Genomic DNA, 15,435 nt, shown 5'->3' with positions numbered 1-15,435 from the left:
ATGTATCAATTATCATTCCAATTAGTAATTTCAATTTGCGATTATAATTTTAAGTTAGTTGTAGTAATAAGGTTAGGTTAGTCAAGTATTTTTAAGTTTTTATAAGTTCCTTTTATTTTTCCGTCACCTTTTATTTTTCAACCATTTTTTTTTCTACCTTTTGCGACGAACTCTTTTTCTCTCTTATTTCTCGCTATTCTAGTTTTTAGGACATAGATTTTTATTCTACTCCTTATCTAAATTTCTTAAAATTACGAAAATTTATTTTAAGTGGTTAAATTAATAGACATCAAAATTTTCTGGTTCGTAGTAATAGTTGGATTTGTACGTGGACCGGGTTATTGGAGCCAAACAGTCCTCAATTATATTGAGACCAAACGAATCCTGCCCCTCTGCTGCATCTTTTGGCTATTCGAAACGTGGGCAAAATCAGAAAAGTCTATTAATTGGATAACTTATTATAAATTTTCTTTCCTTTTAAAAACTAATAGGATATTCAGTGAATGCACCGAGCAAGACGTTCATCACCTTTTGTACGTTCACCACCTGTAACTAGATCAAGACATTTAGCAAATATAACCGCCGTTGATTTTTCTTTAGAATCGTCATCCAGTCGACCAAGTACTTCAGTTCAAATTTCCGATAATCCATTTTTTGAACCCAACCTCACAATTGAGAATCCGGAAAATATTCAGGAACGGTTCATAGATCCTGAACCATTAAACTTTCCTCCGGAGCCACCAATCATTCAAACATAGATTGTTGAGGAACGAACCATTAAATCAGAATCATCTAGTGATACCGATTCAACAAATTCAATTATGGAGAATCTGGAACCTTTAAGTATGGAAGACCGAATGAGAGCTAAACGCACTGGCCAAGGTCACGCAATTACTCATCCAGACATTAATGCGCCAGATTATGAAATCAAAGGACAAATTCTACACATGGTGACTAATCAATGCCAATTTAGTGGTGCGCCGAAGGAAGATCCAAATGAACATCTACGTACCTTTAATAGGATCTGCACACTATTTAAAATCCGAGAAGTGGAGGATGAACAGATATATCTCATGTTATTTCCCTGGACTTTAAAGGGAGAAGCCAAAGATTGGTTGGAATCGTTACCTGAAGGGGCGATCGATACATGGGATGTTTTAGTTGACAAATTTCTTAAACAATTCTTTCCTGCATCTAAAGCCGTAAGACTTCAAGCAGAAATTGTGACGTTCACACAGAAACCAAATGAAACTCTATATGAGGCGTGGACAAGATATGGAAAGTTGTTAAGAGGATGTCCGCAACATGGTTTAGACACCTGTCAAATAGTACAAATATTCTACCAAGGATGCGACATCACTACAAGAAAAGACATAGATATAGCAGCTGGTGGTTCTATTATGAAGAAAACCGAAACTGATGCTTACAAAATTATTGATAACACTGCTTCCCACTCACATGAGTGGCACCAAGAAAAAGATATCATTAGATCATCTAAAGCAGCTAGAGCCGATTCTAGCCATGACTTAGATTCCATTTCCGCAAAGATAGATGCTGTAGAGAGACGAATGGAAAAGATGACTAAGGATATTCACTCAATACGAATTAGTTGTGAGCAGTGTGGAGGACCACATTTGACAAAAGATTGTCTCAGTATTGAATTAACAATGGAACAAAGAGAGAATATTTCATACATAAACCAAAGGCCTGGAAATAATTATCAGAATAATTATCAACCGCCAAGACCGATTTACAATCAAAACCAGAATTATAACCGAAATATTCCATACAACAACCAACAAGGTCCTAGCAATCAACAAGTATCCAATAATACTTACAATCAGCAAAGACCGAATTTTCAAAACAAACCACCACAACAAACCGATGATAAAAAGCCGAATTTAGAAGATATGATGACGAAGCTAGTTGAAACTCAAACGCAGTTTTTCACATCTCAGAAACAAACCAATGAACAAAATGCTCAAGCATTTAGAAATCAACAAGCTTCTATTCAAAATCTGGAACAAGAAGTAAGTAACCTAGCAAGGTTAATAGGTGAAAGAAAACCGGGAAGTCTACCTAGTGATACAAACGCTAACCCCCTGAATGAAACAGCTAAAGCTATTACCACAAGAAGTGGTACAACACTTAAACCACCTGAAATACCTGTAACTTCTGATGAAACTATTCCTACTCCACAAGAACCACAACCTGATCAAGATAAGGAAAAAGAAGTAGTTGAAAAAGTTAATGAAGATAACACAGTTAAGGATAAACCTTATGTTAAACCATATCAACCACCACTTCCTTACCCGAGTAAAATGAAGAAAGAGAAACTTGAAGCCGAGCAATCCAAATTCTTGGATATGTTTAAACAGATAAATGTAAATCTTCCTTTCATTGATGTGATTTCAGGAATGCCAAGATATGCTAAATTCTTGAAAGATCTAATCTCAAATAGAAAGAAAATGGAAGAACTCTCGGCTGTTACTATGAATGCTAATTGTTCAGCAGTGCTGTTAAATAAGATACCAGAAAAACTATCTGATCCAGGAAGTTTCACAATTCCATGTTTTCTGGGTAGTCTTAGTTCAATAGAAGCATTGGCAGACTTAGGTGCTAGTATAAATCTAATGCCCTATTCACTATACGCTAAACTAGACCTTGGAGAATTGAAACCAACAAGAATAAGCATACAACTAGCCGATAGATCAATAAAATATCCTAGAGGGATAATGGAGAACATGCTAGTTAAAGTTGGTACTTTAGTATTTCCAGTAGATTTTGTTGTTTTGGACATGGAAGAAGATTCTCAAGTTCCTCTCATATTAGGAAGACCATTCTTAAACACGGCTAAAGCAATGATAGACGTGTTCGGTAAGAAACTGACCCTAAGTATAGAGGATGAGAGTGTTACCTTTTCAGTTGATAGAGCAATGCAACAACCACAATCTGCAGATGATACATGTTATTATATTCAAACTATAGATGCACATGCAGAATTATTAGAAGAATTTCCAGAATTACAAGGAACAGGAGAATGTTCTTTAGGAGAAGGTAATGAACCAATTGATGAAGCTGAAATGTTAGCTACACTTATAGCTAATGGATATGAACCAACAACAGAAGAAATTCAAATGCTAAAAGAAGAAGACAGATATCGATATAAATCATCGATAGAAGAACCTCCGAAATTAGAGTTAAAGCCACTTCCAAACCATTTGGAATACGCTTATTTACATGGTGAATCTGAATTACCTGTAATAATATCGTCTTCTCTTACTGAAAATGAGAAATCACAACTCATTTCTGTGTTGAAAGCTCATAAACCAGCCATTGCATGGAAGATTCATGATATTAAAGGAATAAGTCCTTCGTATTGCACACATAAAATCCTTATGGAAGAAGGTCATAAAACGTATGTGCAACGCCAACGAAGACTAAATCCTAATATGCAAGATGTAGTTAAGAAAGAGATTATTAAACTGCTAGATGCAGGTTTGATATATCCAATTTCTGATAGTCCATGGGTAAGCCCAGTTCAATGCGTACCTAAGAAGGGTGGCATGACTGTCATTACAAATGAGAAAAATGAGCTTATTCCTACTAGGACTGTAACAGGATGGTGTGTATGTATTGATTATAGAAAATTAAATGACGCCACCAGAAAAGATCACTTTCCCTTACCTTTCATAGATCAAATGTTGGAAAGATTAGCCGGAAATAGTTACTATTGTTTTCTAGATGGATTTTCCGGATATTTTCAAATTCCAATAGCACCCGAGGACCAAGAGAAAACCACATTCACGTGCCCTTATGGTACTATTGCTTACAAACGCATGCCATTTGGACTTTGCAACGCCCCTGCAACCTTTCAAAGGTGTATGATGGCAATTTTTCACGACATGATAGAAGAATGCATGGAAGTTTTCATGGATGACTTTTCAGTCTTCGGTGATACATTTAAATCATGTCTAGTTAATCTGGAACGAATGCTAATTAGATGCGAAAAATCAAATCTAGTACTTAATTGGGAGAAATGCCATTTCATGGTTAAAGAAGGCATCGTTCTTGGACATAAAATTTCAAAAGAAGGAATTGAAGTGGATAGAGCTAAAGTAGATGTAATTGCTAAACTTCCACATCCCACCAATGTTAGAGGAGTTAGGAGTTTTCTAGGGCATGCCGGTTTTTACCGACGTTTCATAAAAGATTTTTCAAAAATTGCCACTCCTATGAATAAACTCCTAGAAAAGGATGCTCCATTCATCTTTTCAGATGAGTGTATCAAATCTTTTAATATTCTTAAAGAAAAACTCACTAATGCGCCGATCATGATAACACCAAATTGGAATCTACCATTTGAACTAATGTGCGATGCAAGTGATTTTGCAATGGGAGCCGTTTTAGGACAAAGGATTGAAAAACGATTTCAACCTATATATTATGCTAGTAAGACGTTACAAGGAGCACAAACGAACTATACAACTACTGAAAAAGAACTCCTTGCTATTGTCTTTGCTTTTGACAAATTTCGATCATATCTCGTTCTAGCAAAAACGGTGGTCTATACCGACCATTCTGCTCTTAGATACCTATTTTCAAAACAAGATGCTAAACCAAGATTAATCCGTTGGATCTTACTCTTACAAGAGTTTGATATTGAAATCCGAGATAAAAGAGGAGCAAAAAATCTCGCCGCTGATCATCTTTCTCGTCTTGAAAATTCCGAATTAGAAGTTCTAAATGAATCGGCCATACAAGACAACTTTCCTGATGAATATCTATTGAAGATAGATTATAAAGAAATCCCATGGTTTGCAGACTATGCAAACTACTTAGTTTGTGGATTCCTTGAAAAAGGATTATCGTACCAAAGACGAAAGAAATTCTTCAGTGATATAAAACACTATTTTTGGGAAGATCCACATCTGTTTAAAAGTTGTCCCGATGGAATAATACGCCGATGTGTATTTGGAGATGAAGCTAGTAAAATTTTAAACCATTATCACACAGGACCAACAGGAGGGCATTATGGGCCTCAACTAACAGCAAGAAAAGTTTATGAAGCTGGATTCTATTGGCCTACAATTTACAAAGACGCACACCTTCTTTGCAAATCCTGTGATGCATGTCAAAGGGCCGGAAAAATAAGTCAACGTGATGAAATGCCACAAAATGTCATCCAAGTATGTGAAGTATTTGACATTTGGGGTATTGACTTTATGGGTCCATTTCCAAAATCTCAGAATAATCTATATATACTCGTAGCCATTGATTATGTATCTAAATGGGCGGAAGCACAAGCTCTCCCAACTAACGATGCACGAGTTGTAGTCAACTTTTTAAAACGTCTTTTTGCAAGGTTTGGAACACCGAAAGCTTTAATAAGTGATCGGGGTACTCATTTCTGTAATAATCAACTTGAGAAAGTTCTTAAAAGATATGAAGTAACTCATAAAATCTCCACCGCATATCATCCACAAACAAGTGGACAAGTTGAAAATACCAACCGAGCTTTAAAACGTATTCTAGAGAAAACCGTAGGATCAAATTCGAAGGAATGGTCCATTAAATTGGAGGATGCACTCTGGGCTTTTAGAACAGCCTACAAAACTCCAATTGGAACCACACCTTTTAGACTTGTTTATGGAAAAACATGTCATCTTCCAGTAGAAATTGAACACAAAGCATTTTGGGCTTTGAAGACATGTAATCTTGATTTACATGAAGCTGGACGTCTACGATTAAGTCAACTAAATGAATTAGAAGAATTAAGACATGAAGCATACGAAAATTCGTTAATCTATAAAGAAAGAACGAAGAAATGGCATGATAAAAGAATCAGAAGTTCAAAAGAATTTAAAGAAGGAGACAGAGTTCTTCTTTTCAATTCACGATTCAAGCTATTTCCTGGAAAATTGAAATCAAGATGGTCTGGACCATTCATAGTCAAAAGAGTTTTCCCATACGGAACGATAGAATTAATAAATTCAAATGGGATTGAATTTAAAGTTAATGGTCACAGAGTTAAACATTACATACATGGTCCGATGGAAGTCGACAACGAAGTTAATCACAATTTCGACACCACAGCTAACTAAGTGTGGGGAGAATCAAGTCTTTAAAGGATAATATGTATTTCTGTTAGAGTTAGATTGTCTGTTTTCGTGTAGTTATCGAAAATGGAACCCGAATGGTCTTTCCCTAGCAGACCCTAAAGAACTAGCCTTCTCCCCCCATTCTGAATTTTTATTTTTTTTAGGTTTTTACAAAATGAAGACTGCCTGTGAACTAAACCATGGTCTAATGCTACACGCTTTGATCACTAAACGTAATAATGACATACTCCCGAGTGAAATAGTATCAGTAATCAGAGAAAGAATTGACGGAGTTAGAAAAGAATCCAGATGCGAAGATAATAAGTTACAATTTGGTAAAGGAAAATCAAAATCCGCAGCGAAAAGAAGAGCACGACACCTAGAACGATGTCACAAATGCGGAAAATGGTCACATGGAGGTAAATGTTCAAATAATCAAACCTATTCAAATACCGAATTTGTTACTTTATGCAGAGACGGACCGTTCATATGTTTAGAAGAAAAGATACTGAATGCTCGAGGTTACGCCTATGTAGCCATGGAAAACCAATTAAACCGACTATTTTATGAATGGGATAGATCATATAAATAAGAAATCTATTTCACAGGTATGTCTGTACAGTTTTTATTTTTATTTTTATTTTTAACCTTTTGATAATAAACGCTAATTTGTTCGCTAAAAAGTATTAAATTGGTATTGAATAAAATTAGGTTTGGCGACCGAAATTATTGATATCATTCAAAAATTTATTACATCACTGCGAAATTTAACGTTTATTCTTAAGGTATAAATATCTTTAAACAATCAACCCAAAATATTTAAAAAATTTGTCATGAGTTAAATTAGGTCTTGGAACCGAAATTACTTTACCGAAAAGAGGGGCGCATATTTTTGATAATATTTGATTGATTAAAGTGGGATAAAAAGACAAAAAGATTTTTAATTTTATTTTTACCATGTTTTTAATCTTAATATTTAAATCTTAAATTAATATTGTAAACTTTGTAAATACAATATATTTAAAATTGTAAATATTTGAAAAATTAATATAAGTTTGATATGAATTTATAAATTTTTAAATTAAGTTTGGTGTGAATTTTTAATTTTTAAAATATAAATTTTTAATTTTATGCATTTCAAATTTTAAGTTTGGTGTGAATTTTTAATTTTGAATTTTATATTTAAGTTGTGTGAATTTAAAAACAAAAATTTACTTTATCTCATTAAGTTAAGAATATGATTTTTAAAATTCGTCGTAAGTTGAAGACTAGGTCTTTGAACCGAAATTGCTTTACCCAAGGGAGGGACGAGAACTTTTATTATCATTATTTTTAATCTTATTGATTTAAAGTATGCGAAAAACATTAAAAAACCCAAAAATCTTAGCTTTTAAAACAATCGCTAAAAAAAGACAAATTTTAAAATTTTGTCGAAGGACGGACTAGGACATCGATCCGAAACGACCTCGTCCTAAATAACAAGGGAAACAAAATTTTAAAATTAATTACTTAATTGTTTTAATAAGTTAATGATTATTAAAAAAAAAATATATACCAAACTCCGCGAGTCGCGGAGTTTGAAGGGTATTTCACCGCGACTCGCGGAGGGGCCGGATTACAGAAAAAAAAATAAGAGCTGCAACAGCTCAGTTTCACACTCCACACCCAAAAATACTGCGAACATAACCCCGAAAAACCACCCAAAAACACCCCAAAAATCACAATTTTTAACCGTTAATCACCAAATCTTTTGCTAAAATCATGTTGAGAAGGATGCTATCTAAGAATTACTCAAGAAAAACGGTAAATTTCTACACCTAAACACCATTTAATCCGAAATTTGGTGTTCTTGAGTCATTTTTTTTTCAATTTGATTTTGATGCTTTTTAGTGTAATTATGCTTAAATTGTTTATGTATTATGCTTGTATAACCTAGATTGATGCTGTTTAACATGATTAGAAGCCTTAAACTTCAAATTTTGAATAATCTAGGGTTTGTGTTCTTGAGCAATTTGGGGCTTTTTGATATAAACAGGTTATGGCCGATTTTTGTCATGAATTGTTGCTAAATTAAGTAGTGTAACATGTTTAGGTAGTTAAATGATCCAAACTTTGAGCCTAAACATGATTTTGAGAATTAAAGTGGACTTTTTCAAGTCTAAAATTCATGAACTTGATTTTTGAAAGATAATGCCATTTGAGACTTGTTTAATTGCTAGTAATGATTATTTTGACATATTATTTGAGTTGAATGCTTATGAACTTGGCGAAAATTTTCGTATATGCTTATTTGAAAAAGTGTAGATTTGATAAAAATGTGAAAATAAGCTTAAGTTTGATATAAATTGATAATGTCATTGTAATTATTTTGATTGATGATTTTGCTGACACTAATGCATATTTGGATGCACAAAATTTGTGTTTGATGTGTTTTGCAGAATGAAAGGGGTGAATCTTCATCCCAAGCCCGCAATGCTCATGCTGAGAATTTGGAACAACAGGAGGTGGATAACTACTACAAGCAGGATATACCTCATCCAGTCATGACCTTTTCTGATATGCACTTGGAAGAGTTGCACCCGAACCTGAGATTTGACATACTTTGGATAGATTATCCAAAATATCAACGGGGTTTGCATACTCTTCATTCTAAGGTTGTTGAGGTACCGAGGGTCATAGAAAGGGGACCCTTAGAAGCTGTAGAATTGGCCGGGCCAATTAGGGAATTACTTGTACAGAGGTATGGTAATTCTTCTTTTAATGACTGGGTATGTTTATTCACCATACGTAGACCTGTATATAAAGTATGGTGTGAAGAATTGTTATGTAGTATAGAGTTGAATGATCGGGTAGCTAGTTTAACCGATCGTTCTTTTATTAGATTTTTGTTAGGCGGTTCGATGCGCCACATGTCTTTACTAGACATGGCTCAGGCTTTACGTATATATACGCCTGAGGAGTTAGCGTCTGCCGATTGTAGAGGATTGATACTAAACGGTAGAAAGATAGATGAAAATTTTGATACACACGGTGTGTGGAGTCAAATGACAAGTCATCACCGTTTCAAAGGGGGAAATTACTCTTATTTGGATATAGATAGAGCCGAATTAAGAGTGATACATAGGTTTTTAGCTAATTCGATTACACAAAGGGGTAAGAACAAAGAAAAAGTAAATGAACAGGATTTGTTTTACCATATGTGTATTCGAGACCCACAAAGCGCTGTATGTATACCATATTGTGTGGGTTATTATTTATCAGCTATGGTTCGGGGGATGCGACCACATAGCATAATAGGAGGTGGTATTTTTATTACTTTGATTGGTGAATATCTCGGTGTGGATATAAGTCGGGGGGATTATTACTAGAAGAGCCGGAACCCCGCGATACTATAGGTTTAAATGTATACCATGGTGCGAAAGTTTTGAAGAGGCGAAATAACGCCGCAGTACGATACCATGGTAGACATCCACAGGTGGAGAGAAACCAGCAACAAGGTAATGTAGGAGGGGGGAATGAGATGCAAGAAATGCATAGGTTTATAGCTTCTCAGGAATACGAAAATGCTAGACAGAGAGCATTTGAAGATTGGCAAGTTCATCAGAACCAGATCATAGCTCATTGCCAACATATAGGTAGAAACTATATTCCTACACCGAAACCCATCTTCCCTCCTTGGTCTATAGAGATGCAGCCACCATATCCTACGTATGACCCTGCCGAAGCATTCTATAGCACTTATGGTTATGCCTGGAACCCCTATTGGTACCAATATCATCCTTAGTTTACTTATTATTTTTTTTTTATTTTGTAATTTGTAATTATTGATACGTTTAATACTTTTGTTAATATTGTAATCATTTTTATAATTGTCTAACTTTTATTCTTAGATTTTAATAATTTTTGAATGTGGGGTAATATACCAAACTTCAAAAATATGTATATATGTTTGCAGTTTATCTTATGTACACAACAGGGTAAAACAACGCATTTTCAAAGACTGGCATTAAGTTCAGCAAAAGCAACTAATTTGACGACAAGATGCAAAATATATGTGAAATAACAACAAGACGGAATGAACAAATGATGTGCACCATTTATCATTCAGCAAACAAACGCCAATATATTTGGAAACTTTGGTAAAATTTAATCATTTTCACACAAATCACCCTCAATAATTTAAATTGTTACTGATTTCTTGCAAATGAGGGCATTGCAAGATCTTAAGTGTGGGAAGGGGTTAAATTCTTTCGGATTTTTAAAATTTTATCTTAAACACTTGGTTACCATTAAAAATACTAGTAAAGCAGTAGTTGTATTAGAATCTAGTGCTCTCTGATAAAAAAGAACAGCCCTAGTCTTATATACTGACTACCCAATTCTAGTAAAATTTTTCAAAATTTTCAATTAAATGAATTCAAATCATGTTTATACATATTTATGAATGATAAAACTAGGTTTTAACACCGAAATTATTGTTACCTCGGAAAGAACATAAATTAAGAAACAAACTAAAATGTTAAAATTCATTTAAAATAGAATAGAGGACGATAAAAAGGAAAATAAAAGCCAAGTGTGGGAAAATTTACCAAGTTATCTTAAACATATGTCACATATATCTGTAACAAATAACTGAAAATACTTTTGCTTTGGACTAAACTAAATTGTTTTACCCGATGAAAGAAAAGAAGAGATGGATCTACACGATGAATCAATTCCATCATTAAAAAGAAGTAAAGTCTTCCGAAAAAGACACGCGCTTCTTGATTTAGGTCATGAAGTTGTCGTCCAGACCAGCTGTAGGTTGACGAAAAATCTAGAAAAGTCATCACTAAAATCAGCAGGAAATCCACGGACCTCAGCATTAAACAGGGTCGCCAAGTGGTCAGATTTATCCTAACCATGAGAAGGATTTATCTCGTACAATGGGGGGGGCACCATGCAAATTAGCTGGATAAGACTAATGAATCAGATCCCCAGAAAGGATAATCTCCTTAAAGATTAAAAATCAGCTTTTAAGACTGATATTACTCAATCCTAGAGATTGACCTTAAAGATTGAGAATTACAAACTCATGGAATTCGATGATATCTAAACTCGAGCTTAAACGAGAAAATATTTTGATCAAAATTACAAACCGATTTGTTTTCTGAAAACCCTATTTTCAATGCGTTCAATACCATTGAACGTAAAATCCTAGGAATTCACCTGGAATTCATTAGGTCACCTGAACTAAATCGGGTGTCAACCGTAAGAACGGTGGTTGCATAGCATGGTCAAAGACAGGACCTTGTGCCAGACCGAAAAATTATAAGGGTGAGCTTTACTATTGCTCCTACCAAGGATAGTAATTGCGTCCGACACGTTATAGACCATAATTAAAAGCATGTCAGAGGACATTGCCTTAACAGTTGCTTGTTCAACGCTTTCCTTTACAACCGGACGGTAGTTTGCCGAAAGGTAATATACGGAACAAGTAAACTGGATGTGTTGCTTTCCTAATACAAGGTTAGCAAGTGGGTGACACAAAACAGCAAGTTTTGAGCTAAAATTTTCAAATCTGAAACCCACCAAACCCACAAAAATATTTTGCAAACACCGGTAAAGGGTTATCCCGGAAAACTTATCTAGGGTAAAAACTAGATTTAATTTTCAAAAGATCAAATGTTTTCATAAAGATCCAATTTCCTTAATGGATCTAAATTTTTATAGTCATGTGGGACTGTAAACCATATCGTTACTACCATTGTTTATACCGCCGTATAGAAATCACTGATGTACAAAGTGTGAAGAATAAAGAAGTGATTCTTGTATTTCAAGACGATATTGCTTGAGGACAAGCAACGCTCAAGTGTGGGAATATTTGATAATGCTAAAAACGAACATATATTTCATAGCATTATTCCTCAAGAAAGACAAACTTTTAATTGCAATTGTTCTATTTACAAGTTATATTCGTTTAAATAATAAAAGGTGAAGACAAAAGACAGATTCGACGAATTGAAGACGCAAACGACCAAAAAGCTCAAAAGTACAAAAGATAATCAAAAAGGTTCCAATTATTGATAAGAAACGTCTCGAAATTACAAGAGTACAAGATTCAAAACGCAAAGTACAAAATATAAAATTGTACGCAAGGACGTTCGAAAATCCGGAACCGGGACTAGAGTCAACTCTTAACGCTCGACGCAACGGACTAAAAATTACAAGTTAACTATGTATATAAATATAATATAATATATAATTAATTATATTAATTATATATATATTATATATATATTATAAAACCGTCGGCAGAGAAAGACTCCAAGGGTGTGAGCTGTAAATTCATTCTCCGCGACTCGCGGAGTTTGAAGAGGATTTTGCCGCGAGTCGCGGAGCCCCAATTTCAGAAACTTCCTATAAAAGCAAACGAATTCTGATCGAAAAAACACACAAAAAAATATCCATCTCTCTATCTATATCGTATATATTTATATTTATATTTTAATTTTAATTTTAATTTTAATTATAATTCTAATAATAAGGGTATGTTAGCGAATGTTGTAAGGGTGTAAGTCGAAATTCTGTCCGTGTAACGCTACGCTATTTTTAATCATTGTAAGTTATGTTCAACCTTTTTACATTAATGTCTCGTAGCTAAGTTATTATTATGCTTATTTAAAATGAAGTAATCATGATGTTGGGCTAATTACTAAAATTGGGTAATTGGGCTTTGTACCATAATTGGGGTTTGGACAAAAGAACGACACTTGTGGAAATTAGACTATGGGCTATTAATGGGCTTTATATTTGTTTAACTAAATGATAGTTTGTTAATGTTAATATAAAGATTTACAATTGGGCGTCCCTATAAATTACCATATACACTCAATCGGACACGATGGGCGGGGTATTTATATGTACGAATAATCGTTCATTTAACCGGACACGGGAATGGATTAATAGCCACTAGAATAATTAAAACAGGGGTGAAATTACATTCAAGGGTAATTGGTGTAATTGTTAACAAAGTAGTAAAACCTTGGTTTACACGCAGTTGATAACCTGGTGTATTCATTAAACAAAGTATTAAAACCTTGTTACAATTCGAATCCCCAATTAGTTGGAATATTTAACTTCGGGTATAATAATAATTTGACGAGGACACTCGCACTTTATATTTATGACTGATGGACTGTTATGGACAAAAACCAGACGGACATATTAAATAATCCAGGACAAAGGACAATTAACCCATGGGCATAAAACTAAAATCAACACGTCAAACATCATGATTACGGAAGTTTAAATAAGCATAATTCTTTTATTTCATATTTAATTTCCTTTATTTTATATTTAATTGCACTTCTAATTATCGCACTTTTATTTATTGTTATTTAATCGTACTTTTAATTATCGTACTTTTTAATTATCGCAAGTTTATTTTATCGCACTTTTATTATTCGCAATTTCATTATCGTTATTTACTTTACGCTTTAAATTTAAGTCTTGTATTTATTTTATATTTTACATTAGGTTTTAACTGCGACTAAAGTCTTAAAATCGACAAACCGGTCATTAAACGGTAAAAACCCCCCTTTATAATAATAATATTACTTATATATATATTTGTATTTTTATAAAAGTAAACTAATATAGCGTTGAGCTTTGTTTAAAGATTTCCCTGTGGAACGAACTGGACTTACTAAAAACTACACTACTGTACGATTAGGTACACTGCCTATAAGTGTTGTAGCAAGGTTTAAGTATATCCATTCTATAAATAAATAAATATCGATCGCCCCTTCAGGTAACGATTCCAACCAATCTTTGGCTTCTCCCTTTAAAGTCCAGGGAAATAACATGAGATATATCTGTTCATCCTCCACTTCTCGTATTTTAAATAGTGTGCAGATCCTATTAAAGGTACGTAGATGTTCATTTGGATCTTCCTTCGGCGCACCACTAAATTGGCATTGATTAGTCACCATGTGTAGAATTTGTCCTTTGATTTCATAATCTGGCGCATTAATGTCTGGATGAGTAATTGCGTGACCTTGGCCAGTGCGTTTAGCTCTCATTCGGTCTTCCATACTTAAAGGTTCCAGATTCTCCATAATTGAATTTGTTGAATCGGTATCACTAGATGATTCTGATTTAATGGTTCGTTCCTCAACAATCTCTGTTTGAATGATTGGTGGCTCCGGAGGAAAGTTTAGTGGTTCAGGATCTACGAACCGTTCCTGAATATTTTCCGGATTCTCAATTGGTTGGGTTCAAAAAATGGATTATCGGAAATTTGAACTGAAGTACTTGGTCGACTGGATGACGATTCTAAAGAAAAATCAACGGCGGTTATATTTGCTAAATGTCTTGATCTAGTTACAGGTGGTGAACGTACAAAAGGTGATGAACGTCTTGCTCGGTGCATTCACTGAATATCCTATTAGTTTTTAAAAGGAAAGAAAAATTATAATAAGTTATCCAATCAATAGACTTTTCTGATTTTGCCCACGTTTCGAATAGCCAAAAGATGCAGCAGAGGGGCAGGATTCGTTTGGTCTCAATATAATTGAGGACTGTTTGGCTCCAATAACCCGGTCCACGTACAAATCCAACTATTACTACGAACCAGAAAATTTTGATGTCTATTAATTTAACCACTTAAAATAAATTTTCGTAATTTTAAGAAATTTAGATAAGAAGTAGAATAAAAATCTATGTCCTAAAACTAGAATAGCGAGAAATGAGAAAGAAAAAGAGTTCGTCGAAAAAGGTCGAAAAAGAAAAAATTGGTTGAAAAATAAAAGGTGACGGAAAAATAAAAGAAACTTATAAAAACTTAAAAATACTTGACTAACCTAACCTTATTACTACAACTAACTTAAAATTATAATCGCAAATTGAAATTACTAATTGGAATGATAATTGATACATAGTAAAAGGTGTCTAAAAAAAAATATTAAAGCTTACAGGAAAAACTAAATCCCAAATGGAAATAACTTAAAAAGAAACTAAAACTTAAAAAGGCGTCGCAAAATTCTAAAGTACCTAAATCTTAGTCTAAAGAAAAAGCACTTAAGGAATTCTACGGCAAAGCCTAAAAATCTAGGAGTAAAAATAACTATAGCAAAAACTAAGTTTAAAATTAAATATGAGCTAAAAATACAAATATTACGCTAAAACGATTAAAAAGGGACAAAATATAAAAATATACAAAAAGTTATAAAAAGTACAATTTTTATAAAAATATTATTTTTATATTATTTATTTAATAAAACTACTAATTTTACAATTTAATAAAACTAATTAATACTAAATACATAAATTAAATAAAAAGTAAAAGTTAAAA

The sequence above is a fragment of the Rutidosis leptorrhynchoides genome, chromosome 5 (genome assembly GCF_046630445.1).
Source record: "Rutidosis leptorrhynchoides isolate AG116_Rl617_1_P2 chromosome 5, CSIRO_AGI_Rlap_v1, whole genome shotgun sequence".
In the NCBI taxonomy this organism is placed as follows: domain Eukaryota; kingdom Viridiplantae; phylum Streptophyta; class Magnoliopsida; order Asterales; family Asteraceae; genus Rutidosis; species Rutidosis leptorrhynchoides.
This window is presented reverse-complemented; position numbering follows the sequence as displayed.